We start from the raw sequence: 21,687 nt of genomic DNA on the forward strand, positions 1-21,687 counted from the left end.
GAGCCACATCCCCAGCCCATTAAAACTTTTTTAAATTAAAAAAAAAAATAATAAGAACACTATGTGGGCCTAAGGAAAGGAAGCATATCCTTTGAACTAGCAATTTCCTTGGAAGGAATTTATCTAAAGAAAACATTACCCAGGTGTGCAGCAATTAATCTACTGAATTTTCAATAAAGAATCGTGTATAATTATGGAAACTTGGAAACAAAATGTCTCATAAGAGGAAATTAGTCTTAGAAATTTATGACTCCCATAATTATAGAATTGTATCCTTTACAATTATTAGAATGAGGTTTTAGAAGACTATTTAAGCATGTGAAAACTTTCAGGTAAAGAAAAAATACAAAAAAACAGGTGTAATATGGTTCCTCTTTGGCAAATTAACAAAAAAGACAAAAACAAGGGCTGGGGATGTGGCTCAAGTGGTGGTGTGCTCGCCTGGCCTGCGTGCGGCCCGGGTTCAATACTCAGCACCACATACAAACAAAGATGTTGCGTCCACCGATAACTAGGAAATAAATGTTGAAATTCTCTCTCTCTCTCCTTCTCTCACTCTCTTTAAAAAAAAAAAAGACAAAAACAAGAGTATATGTATACAGACAAAAATATTAATAATAGTAACTTATTTTTGTCTATATTAGTTAAATTTTATAATGTGAAAATTTTCATTTATAAATGATCCAATTGGTTTATATCATTTTTATATTGCAGAATTACTGTAATGATAATTATTTTTATACATATGTGATTCTGTATGTCAACTGAGAGCCATATTCTTATAATATTGTATTTTAATTATTTGGTCAAATACCTTTCTCCAGTAGACTGTGATGTTCTTTAGATTTATTCAGTTTCATTGGGTAACACAATGACTAGCAAATACAATTAATAAATATTTCAATTGGAAAAAACTTGAACTGACTGATATTTCACCAAAAAATTCTGGTGACAAACACACGTCAAAATGCTCAACTTCATTATTCATCAATGAAATACAAATTAAAACTACAATGATATGCCATGGCACACCTACCAAGATGGCTAAAAACAATTTAAATGATATTACCAGGTATCAGCAAACAATGAGCTCTTGTATATTTCCGGTCAGAATGCAAACTGGCACAGCTACTTTGGAAAACTTTGGCAGCTTTATTATAAAGTTGACTATATCATTACCATAATATTTAGTTACCTCAGGAATTTACTCAAGAGATATGAAAACATGTATCCTCACAAAGACCTGTACATGAACATTTATAGCAGCTTTTCCATAATTTCCCAAACTGGACATACCTCAAATGTTCATCCATTGGTGAATGGATAAACAAATTGCATTATATCTCATACAAATGGAATATCACTCAGCAATGAAAATTAATGAATTATGGATATATGAAATATCATGATTGAATCTGAAAAGCATTAGGTTAAATGAAAGAAGTCAGTCAGAAATTACTACATCACACATGGCTCCACTTTTATGACATTTGGGGAAAGGTGACCAATGTGATTCTGTAACCTGTACACTCAGAAAAATGAGAAATTCTATCCCATCTGATTCAAATGTATGATATGTCAAGATCATTGTACTGTCATATGTAACTAATTAAAACAAATACAAAATTATTAAAAAAAAAAAAAAGAAATCAGATCAGTGTTTGCTAGAGCCTAGGAGTAGTGGGAAGTGTTTAATTACCAGAGGGCACTAGAATATTCTAAATCTTGGTTGGTATTATGATTTTACACATTTTTTCTTACTGAATGTCACATGTAAAAGGGATGAATTATGTTGTGTGTAAATTATGTCAATAAACTTCTTATAAAAATACTTATATAATATTCAAAGTATATGAAATAGAAATTAAATTCACTGTTTCATAAGTTTTATTTGATTATAAGTTAGGAGTGCTAAAAAACTATAATAAATAGAAATTCTATATATCGATTGTCTGTATGCACACTTTCCATGAACTATATATGCAGTTTTGTAATTCTTTTGTACTGATGTTGTTTGCTTTATTTTAATTGAAAATTATTTTTTAACTTTTGAATCTAATAAATACTGATTTTTATTTTTATACTTTTTGCATTCTTCCTTTGTCTAGTAGACAATTCTTATTGCATTTCACACACTTATAGGTCTGTTATGGATTGAGAATTTAAAAACCCTCACCCTTCAGCATACATAGTCCTAAAAGTACTTCTCTAGCACTCTAAAGACCAGTGTTTAGGCTTGGTGTGTGCATGGGGTGGGGTGTGGGGGAAGTAATTTCCCTTGCAATTGAATTGGGTCACAGTCCATGCTGCAGACTCAATCTCATCTTCATACAATAACAATTCTAGAAATTCCACTGGGTCTCACATAAGAGATGCATTCTCCTATACAGCTCTCCTGTCAATCTGTAACTAATTCTCAACTTTTCCTGAAATTAAAGGGAAAGCATATGGTGGTCCACTTCAAACCTCCACATGAAGTTCCTTCTGTTTTTAAAATCCTAAGAACACATCAGGTGTTTATTAATAAACCAACAGTGCTCAGGAGGGTTGCCAGGATCAGTGTACCAAGGCTCATGGCCATCATACTTTGCAGCAATCCTGGACACTTCCCTTAAACATTTAAGATACTCACTATATATAAGGACCCTGCTCAGCATATTTATAAAAAGGAAGATGTACAAGGCAGAGTTGGTGCCCTCAGAGATTTATAGCTCATCTAAGAATTGCTCTTCAAAACGATGATCTCAAAGCCAGTAAGACCCATAACCAACAGGAAACATTCAATTTTTTATCCTTACTTAAAAAAAGTGGTGCAACAGATTTTTTATACCTACAATAGTCAAAATAAATGGTCTTTTCCTTAAGTTTCAACAAACTAAGAATTAATTTTCTCAAAACCCCTCAAGGTTTTTATAAATCATATAAAGGTTTTCACAGCCCATTTGGAACTATTAACCAGAGATAGCCCCCAGTCCTAACGGGCTTGGTGGGTCTGGGCAATGCAGCCACATAGGCGAGGCGGGTTAGCTTGATTTCCAGATACCTCTGTTTTCTTCATTGTTTTAGATTATCTGCTTTCAGTTTTATGTATTTACTTACTTATTTAGCTTTTCAGTTAAGATAACAGACATAACATTTCTTTCTTCTGGTTTCTTGAAACTTTTAAGTAATGGAATGCCAAGTTTAGAGATCTTATTTCCAGATATTCCCACTCCTGCTAAAATGTGAAGGTCTAGGCCCTAAAAGATAATTATCTAAATAATTTTCATTTGGAAACCAATAGTGTAAAATCAGCTTTCTATAAATAAGTTCCTTTGAGAATTTTTTTTTCAGAAAGGTTCTGACTTTACTGATATACCCATGTTCTTGCATTACTCATAAACTAGGAGATGTGTAATTTATCATATTTTCCTTTTTGAGTTAAACCAGACATGTTGTATCTGATTTACAATTACTCAATTCTTCCTCTCTATGACTTTGACTTGCTTTATCTGTTTTAAGTGATGTTACATCACTTAAATTGCCTTTGGAACTTCTGAGGAAGTAGGCAGTAAATAGTACTCAAAAGTAAACTGATTTAATAAATCGTGGCAGTTTATAAGCGGATTCTACTCAGTCCATCCCTTTCTGTACTATTATTTTGTTTAATTATTTAAAAGTCTTTCAAGAGACTAGATGTATTTGTTTTAATAAACCCTTGCAATGATATAATCAGGTAAAATATTTGTCAAGCTAAAATTATTATTTAAACTCTTTCCCTCCTAATGAAATCAGAAATGACTTACTGGGTTTCTGGAAAAGATAGCTTTAAAAAACAAAAATAAAAAAAATCTTGCAAGCAATTAAAATAGTAGCTAATAGATAATATTTTCTCAAGAACGTCCTAGAATAAAATTTTGAAATCATCCTTGAAGAACAAAAAATTCACAACTATATGCAAGATATTTGGATGACATAAGTAATAAGCAACGTGGCTTCCTTAGAAATTAAAAAAAAAAAAGTTTAATTTCTAATCAGAATCTGGGGTTCAGATTTACACCCAAGGGCAAGTCCCATCAAGAATGATCATATTTCAAACACGTCACACTCCCCCTCATTGGTAATAAGACAATGTGAGCCCGCAGTGGCAAGGCTGCCGTCACATTTGGGAAGCTAAAAGTTCTCCAGTTGGTGTTATTTACTGTGGTCAGACGATCAAATAGCAGGGTCTCTCACCTCAGGGACCCAGGGTGTAAATCAGAGAAAAGGCACAAGTGAACTGAGTTTGGTGGTCCCGTTTGAGGCCCTGATGGACATTTGACTTCCTCACAAAAGCCTCTGTACAATTGGCTTCAATTTGTCACCACTGACAGTCTCTGCTCTAAAGAGGCCCAGATTTGGAGGCGCACAGATGTTATAGTTTTTAATCCCTCCTCAGTTTGGACTAGAGGGACAAAATTTAACCAGCAGAGTACATAATTCCAAACAATCTGCCCAACTCCAAATATGAACCTTTGTCTGTTTCTCTCCATCTCTCTGATGTTTTTTCTAGGCCAGTTTCCTTGGTAGGAGAGAAGTAGCCTTCAGTCATTGTCAGACCCCACCAGCAGGACACCTCCAAGGACAAAATCATTTCATGAACCGTTAGAAGGGCTCTAAGAACTACCACCTGAGAGAACAGCCCCCCACAGAAGCCTAGAACCTTCTGGAAGGCAGAGCCCAGTCTGGTCTGTGGCTGTACTCCCCCAACAGCGCTCAGCTCAGTCAATCCTGCACTGGTCCCTCAATCGGTGTTACAGACAATTGATAGAGGAGCTTGGCATATCTCCTTAACTTCCAATGAACTCGTTTAACCCAAGTCTCCCATACACTAGTTTCAGCGAACACTTAATTTCTACTCAGACCATCAAGAGCAGAGCACAATTGCTTTTTGTGGCAAAAGTCACCAAATTCATGTTTTTTGTTTGTTCCTAGAAAGATGTGGTACCTTGCAGCGCTCAGTTTCCATATAATTGTCTTAAGAGTAATTGAATCTGTCCTTTAACAACTCACAAATTATCTCCTGACAACTTGAAATAATAGACCTTTTTGTTAAAAGGAGAAAGCTTGTGGAGACCAAAGGTTAAACAGGTCTTTTCATCATGATAAATCACTGGTTAATGAGGTCACTATTGTTGGGTATTATGACCATCCCCTTTAATGCCATTACCTAGTGGTTGTAAAGCTGACACTACTAATGATCTGCATTCTTTGAACTTTTCCACAATATTGACTGGCTTCTCCGAGCAGATGTTCCTTGGATGCAGTTGCAATGGGGACTACAATTCTTAGTCTGGAAGGCGCTTCAAGCAAGCTTATGGAATCCAGACAGTCTAGGCATTTACAAAGAAGGCAGGAAAAGGTAGTAGAAGTTTTAATTCTGTGATAACACAGAGGTGTTGTGGCAACTGGCATGAATGAATGAATGGTAAGTAATTGGAAGGTGATAATTGCAAATGATACTTGGCTTACTTCTTCTACATTACAAAATAGATCATCTCAGTCCTTATACAGCCCTTATAAATTTGATTTATTATTACCATCTTTAAATGAGGACCTGAGGACATAAGTGGAGAAATCATTTTCCTAGATCCCACAGGTATTTAGATGGAGAGGAAATCCTGACTCTAAACCCCACACTTTCTCCTACTGCCATTGCCACCAGGAGAAGAAATTAAGCAATTACTCCATTATACTCTGTAGTAAGTATTGACAGCCACTATAGATATTTCCTTTACCAATGCAATTTCATTTGTACTTGATGACTGGGCAGAAAGAGAACTACATAATTTTCACAATGGAAGAATTTTAGAGATCAATTACATAGAAAACAGAGGCCCAGAAGCTAGCATTTTACTAACATGTACAGCCAGATAATGAATGAATATGTCGTCAATGTCACACATGGGAAGCAGCATTCTTACCTCAGAATGGCTTCCCAGGTACATTAACAGTTTTGAAATTATGAAATCTCTCTTCCTCTGTTTTTTGTTTTTATATTTGTTGTTGTTTTGTTACCTTGATCAAAAAAGAAACAAATTGGATAATCCAGAAAAATTACTTATATAAAAACATGCACAATTTGAACCATATTGATAAGATACCCAGGTATTTTAGCATGAATTATCCATTATATTCAACACCTACTGTCCGTTGGCTTTGTGCAAGAAGAAAACAATGAAACATGTCATTGCAATAACTCAAGAGCTAGGAGGCACTCAATAACTCATTGAAGTAAACTGTCAAGCACTAAATTTATTCTGTTAACACTTGAAACATTGAAGTAATTTAAATGCTGTACTTTTTTGAGCTTCTGAGAAAGAATTTTTCTCATAGGGGAATGAATCTAGAATCACCAATGTGATAGCAATCATAGCAATCATATTGGTAGTTTAGCCAATCTTTGCTACTTGTCTTGAGTTCAGCTAATGTACTCTGGGTTTATTTCACTTTTGAGAGGACATTGATGAGATTCAGAGAAGAAAAATAAAGGGATTAAAATAAAAAAGGGGCTTGGGACAACAGAACAGTTTGTATCTACGACAGGACACTATTTAATGGCAGGGATTATACTGTATTCAATACATGTTTGTTGAATTAATTTAACAAATGTATAAAAATACAAATCTAGGGGTTGAGGTTGGGGTTGGGACTCAGTGGTGGAGTGCTTGCCTAGCATGTCTGAGACACTGGGTTTGAGTCTCAGCACTGCATATAAATAAGTAAAATAAAGGTCTATTGACAACTAAAAAATATTTTTAAAAAATACAAATCCATGAATGAAAACTTCAGATATATATTATAGATAATGATTTAACTACTTCAGACTTCTTTCTCCAAAGCTGGATTACTTCAAATGCTCAAATTTGGTTTTTCAAATTCTATGGGTCAATTGGATGGGAACTCATTTTGTCTATTTTGACAGATGGAGGAAAGACATCCACAGAGCTGGTAGCAAACTGCAAATGTATAAATTTGAGACTGATTTCAAAAGGACCTCATCCTATCTTTTTAAAATTGCAGGTGTAGACTGTCCAAAATAGATTGAAAAAAAAAATAATGCAATAAGTCTTGGTTGCATGCATTTCCTGAGGAAAGAGTTTTCCATCCTAGAGGAAAGAATCCAAACTTTCCTTTCTGCCCAACAAAGGATGAAACTTGGTACCCAAACATGAAGTTAATCTCTCAAGCGCTTTGTCTCTGCACCACCAAAGATTCTGAAAGAGGGGAGAAACTCTGGATGTGCAGAATCTCATATCAAAGCCCTAATTATTAGCTGGTTACACTTTTTTTTTTTTTTTTTTTTTGAGAACAGAACCCTGGATCCACAGGGAGGATTAGGCAAATGTTAATGAGTAAGGCTTAATTTTTTCAAACCAAAGCTCAGATGAGGCCTATTTAACATTCAGCTCAAGTCGGGGGGGGGGGCAAAAAAATGAGAAGCACATCAGGATGTTTTGAAATAGATGGGTGTCAAGTCCTGTATTAGCAAAATAGATATTCTGCTTGATTACATTTTCATCACATTTGGGGATCATAGAGAGTCTGAACTGAAAATGAAATCTATTCTCTCATTTTCAAAGTTTATAGAATTTTAGTCTTCAAATTAACTTAAATAAATGAGCCAAGAACTGTGAACAGGTTTGTAGGCAGGGAGAGAGATAAGGAGAAAATGAGAATAATTTAAGCCTCACTTGAGCTTCACAAGATCTTGCCCTGTGATAGCTTTGTCTTGTAGCATTATTCCCCTCTTAGAAGAGGAAACTGAGGTTCCAAGAAGTAAAATGAAAAGCTAAGTGAGGCCAAAGGACATAAAACTACTAGGGAAGAGCTCTTGCCTCTTGGCTTCTGTGATTCCAGGGCTTCTCTGGTGGAGATCACAGGAGAATGGTCGGCAATACAGGGTTTGCCACGTCTGCAGAGCTTTTCAACACTTCAGTATAATCTGGTGAACTTATGGATGTGCAAGGGGGTTTAAGCCATAACTCCAGGAGTTGGCAGCATACATGCTGCCAAGAACTCACTAACCAGGAATGGCCAGCTAGTTCTATCTCAGAAAAGATAACAGTTCATGGGAGGCCATGCCAAGACATTCCTAATCAACATGTTGCTAATTGGCAAAGTGGGTATAAAATGGGCCTATTCAGCCCAATTCACAATAGCTAAGTGATGGAACCAACCTAGGTGCCCTTCAATAGATGAAAAGATAAAGAAAATATGGTATAGATACAACATGGAGTATTACTAAGCCATAAAGAAGAATGAAATTATGGCATTTGCTGGTAAATGGATGGAACTAGAGACTATCATGCTAAGTGAAATAAGCCAATCCCAAAAAACCAAAGGCCAAATATTCTCTCTAATATCCAGAGGCTAATACATAATAAGAGGGAGGAGAATAGAAGTTCATTGGCTTAGATAAAGGGGAATGAAGGGAAGGAGGGAATGGAATTAGGAAAGACAGTAGAATGAATTGGTCCTAACTTTCCTATTTTCATATATGAATACACAACCAGTGAAACTCCACATCACATCACGTACAACCACAAGAATGGGATCCTAATTAGAATAAGTTATATTCTATGTATATATGTTAAAATGTACTCCAGAAATCTTTTTTAAATGGGCCTATTATTATTATTATTATTATTATTATTAAAATAATGTCTTCTTAGATGGCCTTAATAATGCTAGAAACTGGGTTCCTATTGGGGAGGTGAGAGATGTTCACCATGTAGGAATGGGCTAAAATAGCTTAGGATAGAGTTTCTCCCCACCTTTGTATGACAAGGTATAAGAATCCACTGAGATTGATGTTCTGAGCTCCTTGGGAACAGCATTCCCTAATTAAATTGCCCCTATGGGTCCTGAATCCAGCCATTGTTTAGGAGGATTTCTGATTTTATGGTGCCAAACTAGAAGACACAGAAACTCCCCAAGAATGCTGGTGTGTCTGCTTCAAGTAAATCTTTCATACTGGGTGGTTATAGCACCTAAAATAAAGCAATTGACACTTAATGAAGCATAGAGGACAGGGTAAAGAAACTGCCTTGATATCAGGAGATACTTGTGCCTGTGGAAGAATTTAGTCTGTGACTTCCTTTCATTAAAATTTTGTAACAGGATTCGGGAGAGAAGCTTGCTTACCCACTACTAACTTATTTGGTGGCTACAGCCATCTACCAAGATGAACCCGAGTTATTTATGGATCAAGGTGGGTTAGACCAACTCACCGTGGGCGTGAGAGTCCATCAGGCACGCCTGACTCAAGCCCAGCTTCGGTAAATTAGTCATTGGCCTCAGTTTCCTCAGTGAGATGCAGGCTCGGTGGTTCTCTGATGGTATCTCAGCTCTGAGTTTGAATCTCTGCTGAATGACAGGCACAGTTCATGCCACTCTGTTCATTTCCTCAGCTGTGAAACACAGACAGTAATGGTGTGTCCCTTGGGTATTGTCATGAGAATTTAAAGATAATTCTATAATGTTACACCAGTGCTTATCTTATAATAAACACTGGGTACATGTGACCTCCTATTATTGTTTCAAGGGTCCCAGTTCTACTTGATTCAAGATGTGCCTCTTCCTGAAGGGAAGGAATCTTGGACCAAATGAGATTCTGGGTTCCTCTCAAAGGCTTCTGTTTTAAGTTTCCTGTGAGTTTGATGATGCCCTCCATAGCCAGAGGCTGAAAGGTTCTGGCTGAAAGGTTGACAAATAATGATTCTCCATTGCTTCCAACTGGATGACTTAGGAGGAAAAGAGAGCAGATGTCATACTTAAGGCAACTTACTCCCTGAAGTTATGTGGATGAATAAGAAGAAAACACATCACCCCTTTACGCTCCTTAAGTTTCTCTCACAGTGCACAAGTTATTAGATAGAAAAGAAAAGCATCTTTTTCTTTGACATTTCTATTCAAACAACTCTAGGGAACATTTGACCTTGTTTTTAGCTACTCATCAAACTCCCTGTCTTGGGGGGAAGACCCTCCATGTGAGTCTTGGTGGGGGAGGCAGCTCTGCTTCTGGCAACAGAAGTCAGGGAGGTGGACACTCCATCTCATCACAAAACCAATGTTCCCCCTAGGCTGCAGGATAGTTGGGGAGTTATTCACCTCCACAGCTCTAAAGCCTAGTATTCCTGTGAGACAGTTTCTTTTGTTTTTAATTTTTAATTTGTTTTTTAATTACATAGGGCAGTAGAATATATTTTGACATTTCATACATACATGGAGTATAACTTCCCATTCTGTGGTTGTACATAATGTGGAGTTTCACTGGTTATGTATTTATATATGAACATAGGAAAGTTATGTCTGATTCATTGTACTGTCTTTCCCATTCCCATCCCCCTTTTCCTCTCACTCCCCCCCCACTCCATCCAATCTGGTAAACCTCCACTCCTCCCTCCCCACTATGTGAGTCAGCATCCACATATTAGAGAGAATACTCAGCCTTTGATTTTGGGGAATTGGCTTATTATATTTAGCATGATAGTCTGCAGTTTCATCCATTTACTGGCAGATGTCATAATTTCCTTCTTCTTTGTGGCTGAGTAATATTCCATTGTGTACATGCATCGAATTTTCCTTAACCATTAATTTTTTGAAGGGCACCTAGGTTGGTTCCATAGTTCAGCTTTTGTGAGTTGAGCTGCTATTAACATACACAGTATGTTAGTATGCTGATTTTAAGTCCTTTGGGTATAAACTGAGGAGTAGGACGACTGGGTCAAATGGGGGTTCTATTCCAAGTTTTCTAAGGAAACTCCATATGGCTTTCCATAATGATCGCATCAATTTGGAATACCACCAGCAATGTATGAGTGTACTTTTTTCTCCACCTCCTCGCCAACATTTATTCTTGCTGGTATTCTTAATATTTGCCATTCTGACTGGAATGAAATGAAATCTCAGTGTAGTTTTAATTTGCATATCTCTAATTGCCAGTAATGTTGAACACTTTTTTTTCCCATATATTTGTTGACTCATCATATTTCTTCTTCTGTGAAGTGCATGTTTAATTCCTTTGCCCATTTATTGATTGGGTTATTTGTTTTTTGGTGTTAAGTTTTTTTGAGTTCTTGATGTATCCTGAAGATTAGTGCTCTATCTGAGGTGCAGGTGGCAAAGAATTCCCCCCATTGAGACAGTTTTGGAGCCATGACCTTAACAGTGCTTCTTGCTGCTTACCTCTTACTCTGAGCCTAGTGTCCCTACTGCCCAACAATTTTGTGATCTACCTTGCTTTTGATAGCATGTTCCTCTTCTGATTAAATTGACCAGATATGTTCCATGTGGCTTGGCGCCAACAGCCCTGCCTAGCACACCAAACTATCACTATTACCAAGTCTCCATTAGGGTCAAGACACAGTGGTTAGAACCGTAGGAGGAAAGGCCAAAAGATCCAAAGATCTTTAGATGCTTGCTTCTGGGAGAGAATATGATGCAAGTACACAATATATCAGGACCCTTCTCACCCACCACTGTGGACATTTAGCACCTACCCTTGGCCATGAATTTGCTCCAATCCTTAGGATAAACCCTGATCTTCTGATTCTGAATCAAAGGCATTTAAGGAAACTTAATCTGAAGTTAGAGCATCATCACTGTTTTGCTGCCTGTCTGGTTCTACCTTAGGCGGCTTAGGTCTTGATAACTTGGCTTTTGCCTTCTTCCCTGGTACTTGGTAATTTGACCAGCAACAAGGCTGAGGATCCTGCTCAACAATCGAAACCAAACCCAGTGTTTGTATCCTGCTCCTGAGAGCAACCCAGTGGCTTGGTCCAGTCAGGAAAGTGTGAGTCCCCATCAGAGTGACTGTGACAGTCCCATTTCATGCCTGTTGACCCACGAGAGTTCTTCTTAACACTTCCTTTCATTTTTAAAAAGTGTCCTGCTTTGCATATAGGTTACATGGTCCCCCTACTTATGAGAGATGAAGACCTTCTCATCTTTGGCATTATATTCTGTGGTTAGCACAGGGCTTGGCAGGAGGAGGGGACTCAGTGTGTGTTTTTGAAGGAGTATATGTAAGTATGTGTCACGATTTGTCACCTGGGGCCTGTCTTTCCTCATATTAGAACTCCTGACTTGACTGTGAAACACTACTTGCCTGGACTTTCAGATACATTCTTACGTTTTCTGTTGCCATTTACATCAGGCCAACTGAAAGATGTGAGGGTCTGTAAACAAGTCAGGAGGGCGCCTGGCATTTTGCCAGAGGGAGTGGTTTGTGAAATAACGCCAGCGAGCCATTAAGTGTGGAGATTCCTTATTGGTTGACTGCTGTATCTAGTTTATGTTAATTAAGATAAACTCTGTGGAATGTATATATACCCCTCCTGTCCTACAATAAAGGGCTCCCACTCCTGCTGTATCAATGTACACAAGTTGTTCGTCACCCCCCAGTTATTTTGCTGCAGCCGGACTGCGGCAGAAAGAGTCTTCCACTGGACAAGGCTGGGACAATTTGAGGGTCAACGAGAATAATAACAATGGGCTGAATACATCAAGCATGATTTAATTCATAATTCCAAGTGATCATGGAGGAATTCCAAAACAAAACTTGATGTGTGATCTTTGGAAGATCCTACAGAGCCAACTCATTATTTTTAAAACAAGGAAATAATCTAAAAGAATTAAGCATCGATCCTGCCTTTCTGATATGACTAACTGTTATCTCACTTCAGTCATCAGCTGCTGACAGGTGACTTTATAAAAGTACCACAGCTAATAAATGAAGACTTAATGATTTATTTATAACATTGACATTTGGAAACACCCAAGGAAGTAATGAAGCTAGCTCAAGAGTTCTTAATGGGGATAATTTTGCCGCCAAGGGGACATTGAGCAATGTGTGGAGTCAACTTTGTTGTCACAACTGAGGAAAAGAGCACTCATAGCGTCAAGTGAGGAAAAGCAAGGGGTGCTCCTAAAAATCTCAGAACACACCAGACAACCCCCCAAACAGCAGCTCAAAATGTTCACAGTGCTGAGAAGAAGAAACTGTTAACGATGGTCCACTTTATGCTTTGAATATACCCTTGGCTTCTCTGCCACTGTGACTTGTTTTAAAAAGGAACATATTTCTTACTCTTCCTTTCTCCTTCCCCCTTCCTCCTCACTCCCTCTCCCTAATTTCAGAAGCAGGATGGCCTTTCTTCTCCGTGCTAGGTAGAGGTATCTGTCCCTGAGCACACACCCAACACAGGAAAGAAGTACTTTCAACTTTTGGAGATGGCACCAGATGATCTAAGAAATGACTGTCTCCCAAATTAACAAGACTGTCTCACAGAAATACAGATGTCCAGACATACCCTCTGGGCAGAGAACACATGTGGAATGCAGACTCTGAATCACCTCTTCTGCCCATCAGGATCACAGCCTGTGGGACAGGAGTCCCCTGTGTTTCTCCTTGGCTAGCAAAGCAATAAAACTTCTTTTTCCTTTTCCCCCAAACCGTGTCCTCATTATGGGACTGGCATTAGGAAAAGGACTGAGTTTTCATTAACAAAACCCTTATCTAGACAGGGATCATTCGTGTTTGCAAACATCACAAAAATACAGATGTCCAGACATCACATGCCTTCCAACACAAGTACACGGTGGACCTATGAAGCAGTCATGATGAAAAAATTCCATCCTTAGTCTGTCGAATCTCTAGTTGAGGGCTTCTCAAACTGTAGTGAACATTCAAATCACCTGGTGGGCTTGTTAATACCCAGATTCCTGGGACCCTTGGCCATAGTTTCTGATTTAATAGACCTGGGTTGGGTCCAGGAATTTGTAGGAGCTCTAAGGAGACTGGGACTGAGAATGCTCACTTAGAGGGTGTGTGTTTTGAGTTTCCAAAGGGTTTGTCTTAGTCTGGAATCTATCACCTGTCCTTGCATGGGTGAGTCTGGTCAATGCAGGCTCTCTTCTGCCTTTGATTCCGGGGACCATCCCTCTTAACTCCCCTTAGGGATCATCCTCTCCTTAAATACCTGTGTAAGTTTCCTTTCCACAAACATCCCTCAGCAACACTTTCCAAAAAGGCCTAGGACTCTAAATAGAAGAGGTTGCCAGGCTGGGCCGGTTCTGTCTAGTTCTCCACTGCCTGCACACACTCTGACAAAGGCTCCACCTTGAACCCCTGAACACCAGCTCTGTCCATTTATCCTGCTTCCAAATGAAAGAATTAAAATTTTTTTAAAGCTCATTTCATGTACGCCGATTAGCATAAAAGTGCTCCTTTGTCTCAGCTATAAGGGAGGACAATGGCACTGGACAACTGGCTTTTGAGATGGCTCCCCTCTCCCTGGCTCAGCTGGCCACAGCATATAGAGACCCCAAGGAAACAGGATCTGCCATACTTCCAACACCAATCCCAAAAGGACCTGGGTGGAAGTGGAAACTGTGGCCTGGAGACCCGGACTGGGCAGAATAATAAGCTCCAAAGTACATTTCCACCTTTCTGCAGGAAATGAGAGTGAAGGCATCAGAAACTTCACTGACTCATTTATTCTGTGAAAAAGGATTCAGTGGCTGCTCTATCCCCGTCACTTGTCACTTGCTAATTCCTGATTTGCCCTGGTCACTCTTGGCATCTGAGAAAGAGATAAAGAACTGGAAGTAAAGAGTCATTGCTTTTTCCAAGAAGAACGTAGAAAATTTCAACCTGCTCGGCAATGCTGAGATTCAGGTTCACTTGTTTGATTCTAAAGTGCACAATTTGTGAAAAATATTTTTTTTTACCTCTTCAATAAGTTCTACAATCAATAACACTCTTAAAATTCATGGCACAAAAAGGAACGGTGTGTCTAAGAATGAAAGATGTCTTGTGCTGAATAAACATCTCACTGTAAAAACAAGAACAGAATGTTTGAAACTGATCACAGAAAAGCCTCTTGTTGATGAACTCACTCATCTCAGGAACTTCCTTCCTCATTCCAACCCCCAAAGAAGGGTCTCCGGAAAACAGAATTGTCTTTTATCAATCTGAATATGAGATCGTGTATTTGCCATTCTCTAAAAGTCTCTGGACCCTCAGAAAGCTGGATGGAAACAGAACCAAATTTGGGCAGGCAGACTTGGTTCAAAATTAAATTTATGGTGCCTACAATTCATATTCCATTTTGAAGCTTTATTTTCCTGATCTTCGGTAAAAGGTGAACTACAAAATTTCCTTCCTCCCTTTGGGATTAAATAGGGTAAAACATGACATATAGGGGATGTTCAATAAAAGCCACTCCCTCTTGATATATAATTATTTGTTGTATATAAAATGCCAATAAAGTTCATTCGATAAGTAATAGATGCCTGTCAGATAAGGAACTGGTGAGCAATTACACAGCTGGTGACAGTCTGAGCTGGGGTTTCCAAACAGGTGTCCTAAAGCCAAGTCTAGTGCACTGTTTCCTGCATAACAGCCAACCCCATCTAAAACGCTCCTCATGAAATCCTTCCTTTCCCATACAGTGTGTCCAGCAAGCCCTGCCCTCTGGTTTCTGAAGAGCCACATTCCATTCAAAAACAAAACTCAGAATAAACAAATTCAGAGAATGACATCAAAATGGTGAGGCTACTTATGAGACGTTGATGGATTCTAGAGCACATCTGTGCGTGTGATTGTATCAAAAACACGGGAGTCATAATCACCTCTGATCGGACCCCAGGCCTGGGAGCCCCCCTCCCCCTGACACCCTCTGGGGACCACCAGTTCTGGCCTGACACAGCTGCACTGCTACCCCAGTTTGCAGCTATATTGACACAGCCATTTTCATGGTAGGCCTGTTGTAAATTTGTTGCTACATGGTGCGTCTGCCCCAAATTGCACGGTGTACGTAAATTTTTGTGTGTGTGGCGGGGCTGGCACGGGGGTTGGGGGGATACCGGGGCTGAATGGAGCGTGTGATGGGCAACCCGCAGGAGACCTAACCCTGATAAATTGTTTACTTGTTAGCGATGGGGCTCAAGAGTGGGCCGGGGGGCTGCAGGCTCAGCAGGACAGACGTAGAAGGTGGACCCACGCCAATTACCGGCCATTGTGGTGTCCCACCCCATGATTGACACCAATGTCTCCCCTCTCACCATGGGTCCTTTTACGATCCTGGACCCAACACAAGCCCCACTGTGCTAATACTATGGTGTCTTCAATTTCCTTTGCTGCTCGCAAAAATTAACCCAGGCCTCCAGCCTGTGGAAGACCTAAGGGCTTTATTTCCCTATGCATTTTCTCCCAGTTTTTCAAGGATGAGTAAAAAAAAAAAAGAGAGGTTGCTAAGGCCAGTTGGGCAACAAAGGAAGCAAAGGGACAAACATTATCTTTGGATGACTGACTTCAAAGTTAATGATCTCCCCCACTGAACGCTGCCCTCGGCAGCTCAATGAGGTCTCTGCCATCCGATAAAGAAGCGCCTCTTTAATCCACTCACACTTCTTTGTCCCTTTGTGGCAAAATGATCATTTCATCAGTTTCGGGGGGACTCTCTGCCCGGGAGAGTTGTTTAGCCTGAGTGATTCAGGAGCAGGAGAGACAGAGAAGGGTATTTCTCTCCTTCATTTTTCCTCAAGTGACGGCTGAATAACTATGCAAAAAAATTGAGGCATAATGACCCGGCAACAGTGACAAAACCTAATTAGTCACGGAGGCCACTGGGTAATGAGCCGCAAAACCCGGCTCTTGAGTGTGTAATAACTGTATTTTTCTCCGTTTCTTCCCCTTTAGTCACAGCCTTGTGTGGCATTTTTAACTAACTAAAATGGCACCAGATGCAACAGGGTTCAGACATTTTAACTTGAATTAAGAAACCATATGTTCCGATAAGTCATGGTCTCTTCTTTCCCACAGACTGGGTCCTCCATCTGTGAGGTAACACTCTGGTGGCTCGGAAAGGATGGGCCATCGGGACGATCACCCCACGAGGAAGACAGGGTGTCGGGGTTGGGAGTGGGGCCTCCAGAACCCTCCAGCTCTCCCAGGCAGGCATCCGGGACATTCCAGATGTGGAGCCCCAGCTAGGCTCCCAGGACACACAGGAAAAGAAGCTGAAGTAGGAAGGAGGGAGTGGGGGAGGTGGGCAGGACTGTGTCCAGATAATACAGTGTGGAATGCCGCAGGTCGCCTTTAACATCCTTATCCTCCTTCACCTGTAAGAGAGCTTGGAGATTTAAGGCACCTGGTAGCCAGCACTGAGGCTCACAAATCCCTCGGACCTCACAAGTTCTTTTGAGATGAAGCCATCCGAGATCAGTGAAGTTATGAAATTGCTCGTGGTCCGGTTAGAAGTGCAGGAATCAAGATTTCAGCCACCTTTGGGTCATTATTTTTACTATCACTTACACTTTCTTCTTACAAGTAGAAAAGTTTTAAAGGTGGAAAATTGAACATTTTGTACAGTTTGGCATGACATCTCCAATCCTCAGGGAGAGGATTCCTTTCCAGAGCCATCAAGGGAAAATGTTATTAATACATAATTACTATTTTAAGTCAGGCTTCATCCAACGTGCACTCTTGGACTCCTTAGGGATTTAATGCGGGAGACTTCTGACCCTGACTGTGGAGGAGACCCTGCCCCACAGTGTTTCCTGGGGTTTCCCTTCTATTTCCATGAATATTTTCCTCTGGCTGTTACTAACACCAGAACTGTAATTGAGCTTACAAAACACTAGACCCTGTGATCTTTGATTTTGAGAGACAGGAAGGCCAACATTTCCTCTGTCCCTGTCCATACCCAGCAAATGAGAAAAAATTTAAAAATCTTCCTAGGATGAGTCCAACTCCTGCTGGACTTTGAAAAGGGCCAAATTTCCTCCCACACCTCTGGTGGTAGAATCACATAAAGGAATTCCAAATAAGGCATTCTGTGTGGAATATGGAGTAGAGGATTAGTCACAGAACACAGACATGGGTGTGGACGAGGACAACTATCTCATTGGGGAATCTTAAAATACTATGCGTTTAAAAATAATGCAAACACTCCAGCACCTATTCTCTCCTAATAATAGGAGCAAGACTCCAAAATAAGTATAACACAAACAAAAAGAGAAGTCAGGCATTTGTATAATATTGACTATGGTCTTAGTTCCCCAGATAATCTGGACACAGCAAAGACCAGGTGTCTGGGACTATGTGATGTGACAGCTCTTTGTCTCTCTAACCTTGGCTGCCAAAAAACTGTAGAATATCTTGTTTAAAAATTATCAAGAATTGCAAGACGGCTACACAGAGCATTACATCCAGTGCAGGCCCTTTCTAAGGACTGGGTCCTGTGTGGCTGCACAGGTCACACGCCCACGAAGCCAGCTCTGCAAAGAAAGCTCACACATCAGCATCCACTCAGGAAGCCACGCACTGGACAACTGTGAGGAGCTCCAAAGCCGCCTACCCTTATTCCACCTCCTCCCTCATAACTGGACAGAGTTGAGTCTTTCTTCTCTACACTTTGAACTTCAGAACGTCCACTGCAGCATCTCAGAAGTACTGTATGTAAAACGGGAAGCTTCTCCGTGCAGACAATGCCATTTCTTCTTGACTCTTCTCCAAACTTTCATCTATTCTAGTCCCGGCAAGCTTGGCTGCTCTGTTCATCGGACCTTTTCCTGCACTCGAGCCAAGTCATTATCCTCTTTTTATATACTGCACTTCGTGCCCTTGTGAACCTGTTGAAAAATAGTGAAAGAGAGTTGAAAAGTACCACTGGCTCCTAAAAATAGTGCTGACTAGGAGGCAGAAAGGGGGAACTCCGGTTTTATTCAGTGCTAAAGATAACACCACCAGAATGATAGACTCCTCCGAATTGTTTGTCCCCACTGGCCATTGTCCCCTGGGCACTGAATGAGCCTCTTAGCAGCTCTTGAGGGCCTGTCACAGGTAGGCACCCAACAGAGATAATTCCCAGCCTATGCTTGACTGCCCCTTTATAGACGCTCACTCACGGCTCTGAAAAGCCTCAGACACTGTTGAATAAACTCCTACTCGCTTCCATAAACTTTTTCTCCCACTGAATTTTCCGGGGATGTGAACAGCTTCCCAGCCCCGCCAGAGGATGCTTCTGAATGCACTCCTGTTCTGAATCAAAGCCTGACAGCCAAGCTTCTTTTCGAAAACAAGAGGAAAAAAAAAATGGGCCATGGGTCCCCAGGAGGAATCGCTGTGCTTTCTTCTGCAGGTGAAGGCTACCTCCCAGGGGCTGGGGCCTGTTTCCTGCTCTTCCAACAGGTTTATTTATTTGGGTTTCAGGAAGTTTCTTTTTTCTAGGAAGGAAAAATCCTCTGTCATCCAAGTTGTGTGTTTGGAAAAAGAAGGGCATCCCCATTAGAGGATAAAGAGTCCAAGGGCAGATGTGTCCTCAGAATGTTCTAGAAGGAGATGGGCTTTGGAGTTGCACCAAGCTGGATTTGGATTCAGTTTTGTCACTTACTAACTACCACTTACTAACTTGGGGCATTGGGCAAGCCACTTGCCTTTCAGAGAGACAGTTTTCTTGTCTATAAAGATGGCTAATAGTAACCCATTCCACAGGGTCTTTTTTTCATAGCTAACTTAGATTAGGCACCTATAAAAAATAAGTAGACAGCATGGTTCCCAGCAATGAACAGAGCTGAATAAATGTCGATTTCATACTCTATTATCACTACATTTTTTTTTTTGCTTATGTTATTTTTCTGATTTACCAGACTGTTAGGGGGCTGTTGAGGCCAGTCCTTGACTTCTGAAGTTACCATTTACTTACTGTTCAGACCATTCTCAACTGGCTTCTCAGTAAAGGAGGCATCCAGTTCTCCTTCACACTTAGAGCACAACTCTTTACAATATCTTAAGTGGACAGAGTTTGTTATATTGTATCATCCAAATTTCAGGAGTGAAAATGTCTAAGATCTCATAGGATTGTTTTAAGGTAGTTAATTGGGCATGAGAATGCTTGAGAAAGAAATCAGATGGAACTTTCAATTATTCTACACTCATCGGTAAGTTTTTATTCCAATGTGTGGAATAAGCAAAGCAAATACTTTTGCTCCTTTCTTCTAGGAATGATCAAGAGATCCTTTAGGGCTGAGGTTGTAACTCAGTGGTAGAGCGCTGGCCTAGCACATGTGAGGCACTGGGTTGGATATTCAGCACCACATACAAATGAAATAAAGATATTGTGTGTCTATCTACAACGAACAAACAAACAAATAAATACAAAGAGATCCTTTTAGCTGGAAACAGGGGACACGAGTCCCCAGCAGGGACAGCCCCTTCCTCCTTTCTTACTCCCAGTATTCCCAGTGGAACATCATTGATCCACATGCAAATATCATGGAGACTATTTTGAGGTCTTGGTTTCAAAATATCCAGCACCCTCTTGGTGAAACAATGAGGAATTCATTCAACTGGTTGATGAACAAGTTGGTTTTCAAATATCACCAGGGTTGGTGGTTAGAGCAGAGGCCCTCCCACTGAGCATTCTTTCTCAGAACAGGAACAAATGCGTGTGTGACCTATTCTAACTGCCTCCCTTTGAGAGTTGGTGCAAACCTCCCTGAGCCAAAGTACTAGGAAAGCTGTTGTAAAGAAATCCTGCTCCGGTGCGCGGCGGTGCGTGGAGGTGCGCGCTGGGCCGCGCGGGCGCCGGCGCGGGCGGCGCCCTCCACCTGGGCCGCGGTGTGGCGGCCGCGCTGGCTTCTTGCAGGAGAGAGACAAGGAATTTGGGACCAGAATAACCCTGTCACTCTTCACAAGCCATTCTAGACGTCCTGTGTTCAAGATCCCTGACCCATGGGACAGCCCAACAGAGTTTAAGAGCTGAGCCTGTCTGCGGGGTGCCTGCAGCTGGAGCACAGGAGGACCGAGTTCACCTCCTCTGGGATTAGGAAGCTCTAATTTGACACCCATGCCGTGGTGTGCCTGCTGGAAGAAAACGGTTTTACTACTCAACAAGCAGAAATCATTGTCTCTGCACTGGTCAAGATCATGGAGACCAATATGAACATCGTCTACAAAGACATGGTCACCAAGGTACAGCAGGAGATCACTCTTCAACAAATAATGTCTAAGATTGCTAATGTGAAAAAGGATATGATCATTTTGGAGAAGAGTGAATTTTCAGCTCTCAGAGCAGAAAATGAGAAAATAGGACTTGAACTACATCAATTAAAGCAACAAGTAATGGATGAAATGATCAAAGTCCGGACAGATACCAAATTAGACTTCAATCTTGAAAAAAGCAGAGTAAAAGAATTGTACACATTGAACGAAAGGAAGCTGCTGGAATTGAGGACAGAAATCATGGAATTGCATGCCCAGCAGGATCGTGCCCTGACGCAGACAGATAGGAAGATAGAAACAGAGGTGGCTGGCCTCAAAACCATGCTTGAGTCGCACAAGCTCGACACCATCAAGTATCTAGCAGGGTCTGTATTTACATGCCTGACAGTAGCTCTGGGATTTTATCTCCTGTGGATGTAATAAAGGTGTCTATTTAAAGAGATTTCCATTGTTTTGCCTTAAGAATACCAGACTATTGTCTCTTTTTTTTTTTCTTGTTTCAAATTTTAATTCTGATTTGACTTAATGCATACTATTTATTCTTACACAAATTATGGGCACATAGCCAAAGTAAAGAAGTCAGGGACTCTCTGATCATCCTTTTTGCCTTCTGCCTAGTTAACTTGATAACCAAGGGGTGGACGACCCCACTTAGT

General features: G+C 40.4%; 1 pseudogene; it reads left to right on the forward strand.

The window, feature by feature from the left end:
- LOC144254236 (mitochondrial calcium uniporter regulator 1-like) overlaps nt 1-21,473 on the forward strand; it is a 53,267-nt pseudogene extending 31,794 nt beyond the window's left edge.
- Nucleotides 21,474-21,687: the final 214 nt, after the last annotated feature.

The sequence above is a fragment of the Urocitellus parryii genome, chromosome 4 (genome assembly GCF_045843805.1).
Source record: "Urocitellus parryii isolate mUroPar1 chromosome 4, mUroPar1.hap1, whole genome shotgun sequence".
Lineage (NCBI taxonomy): Eukaryota > Metazoa > Chordata > Mammalia > Rodentia > Sciuridae > Urocitellus > Urocitellus parryii.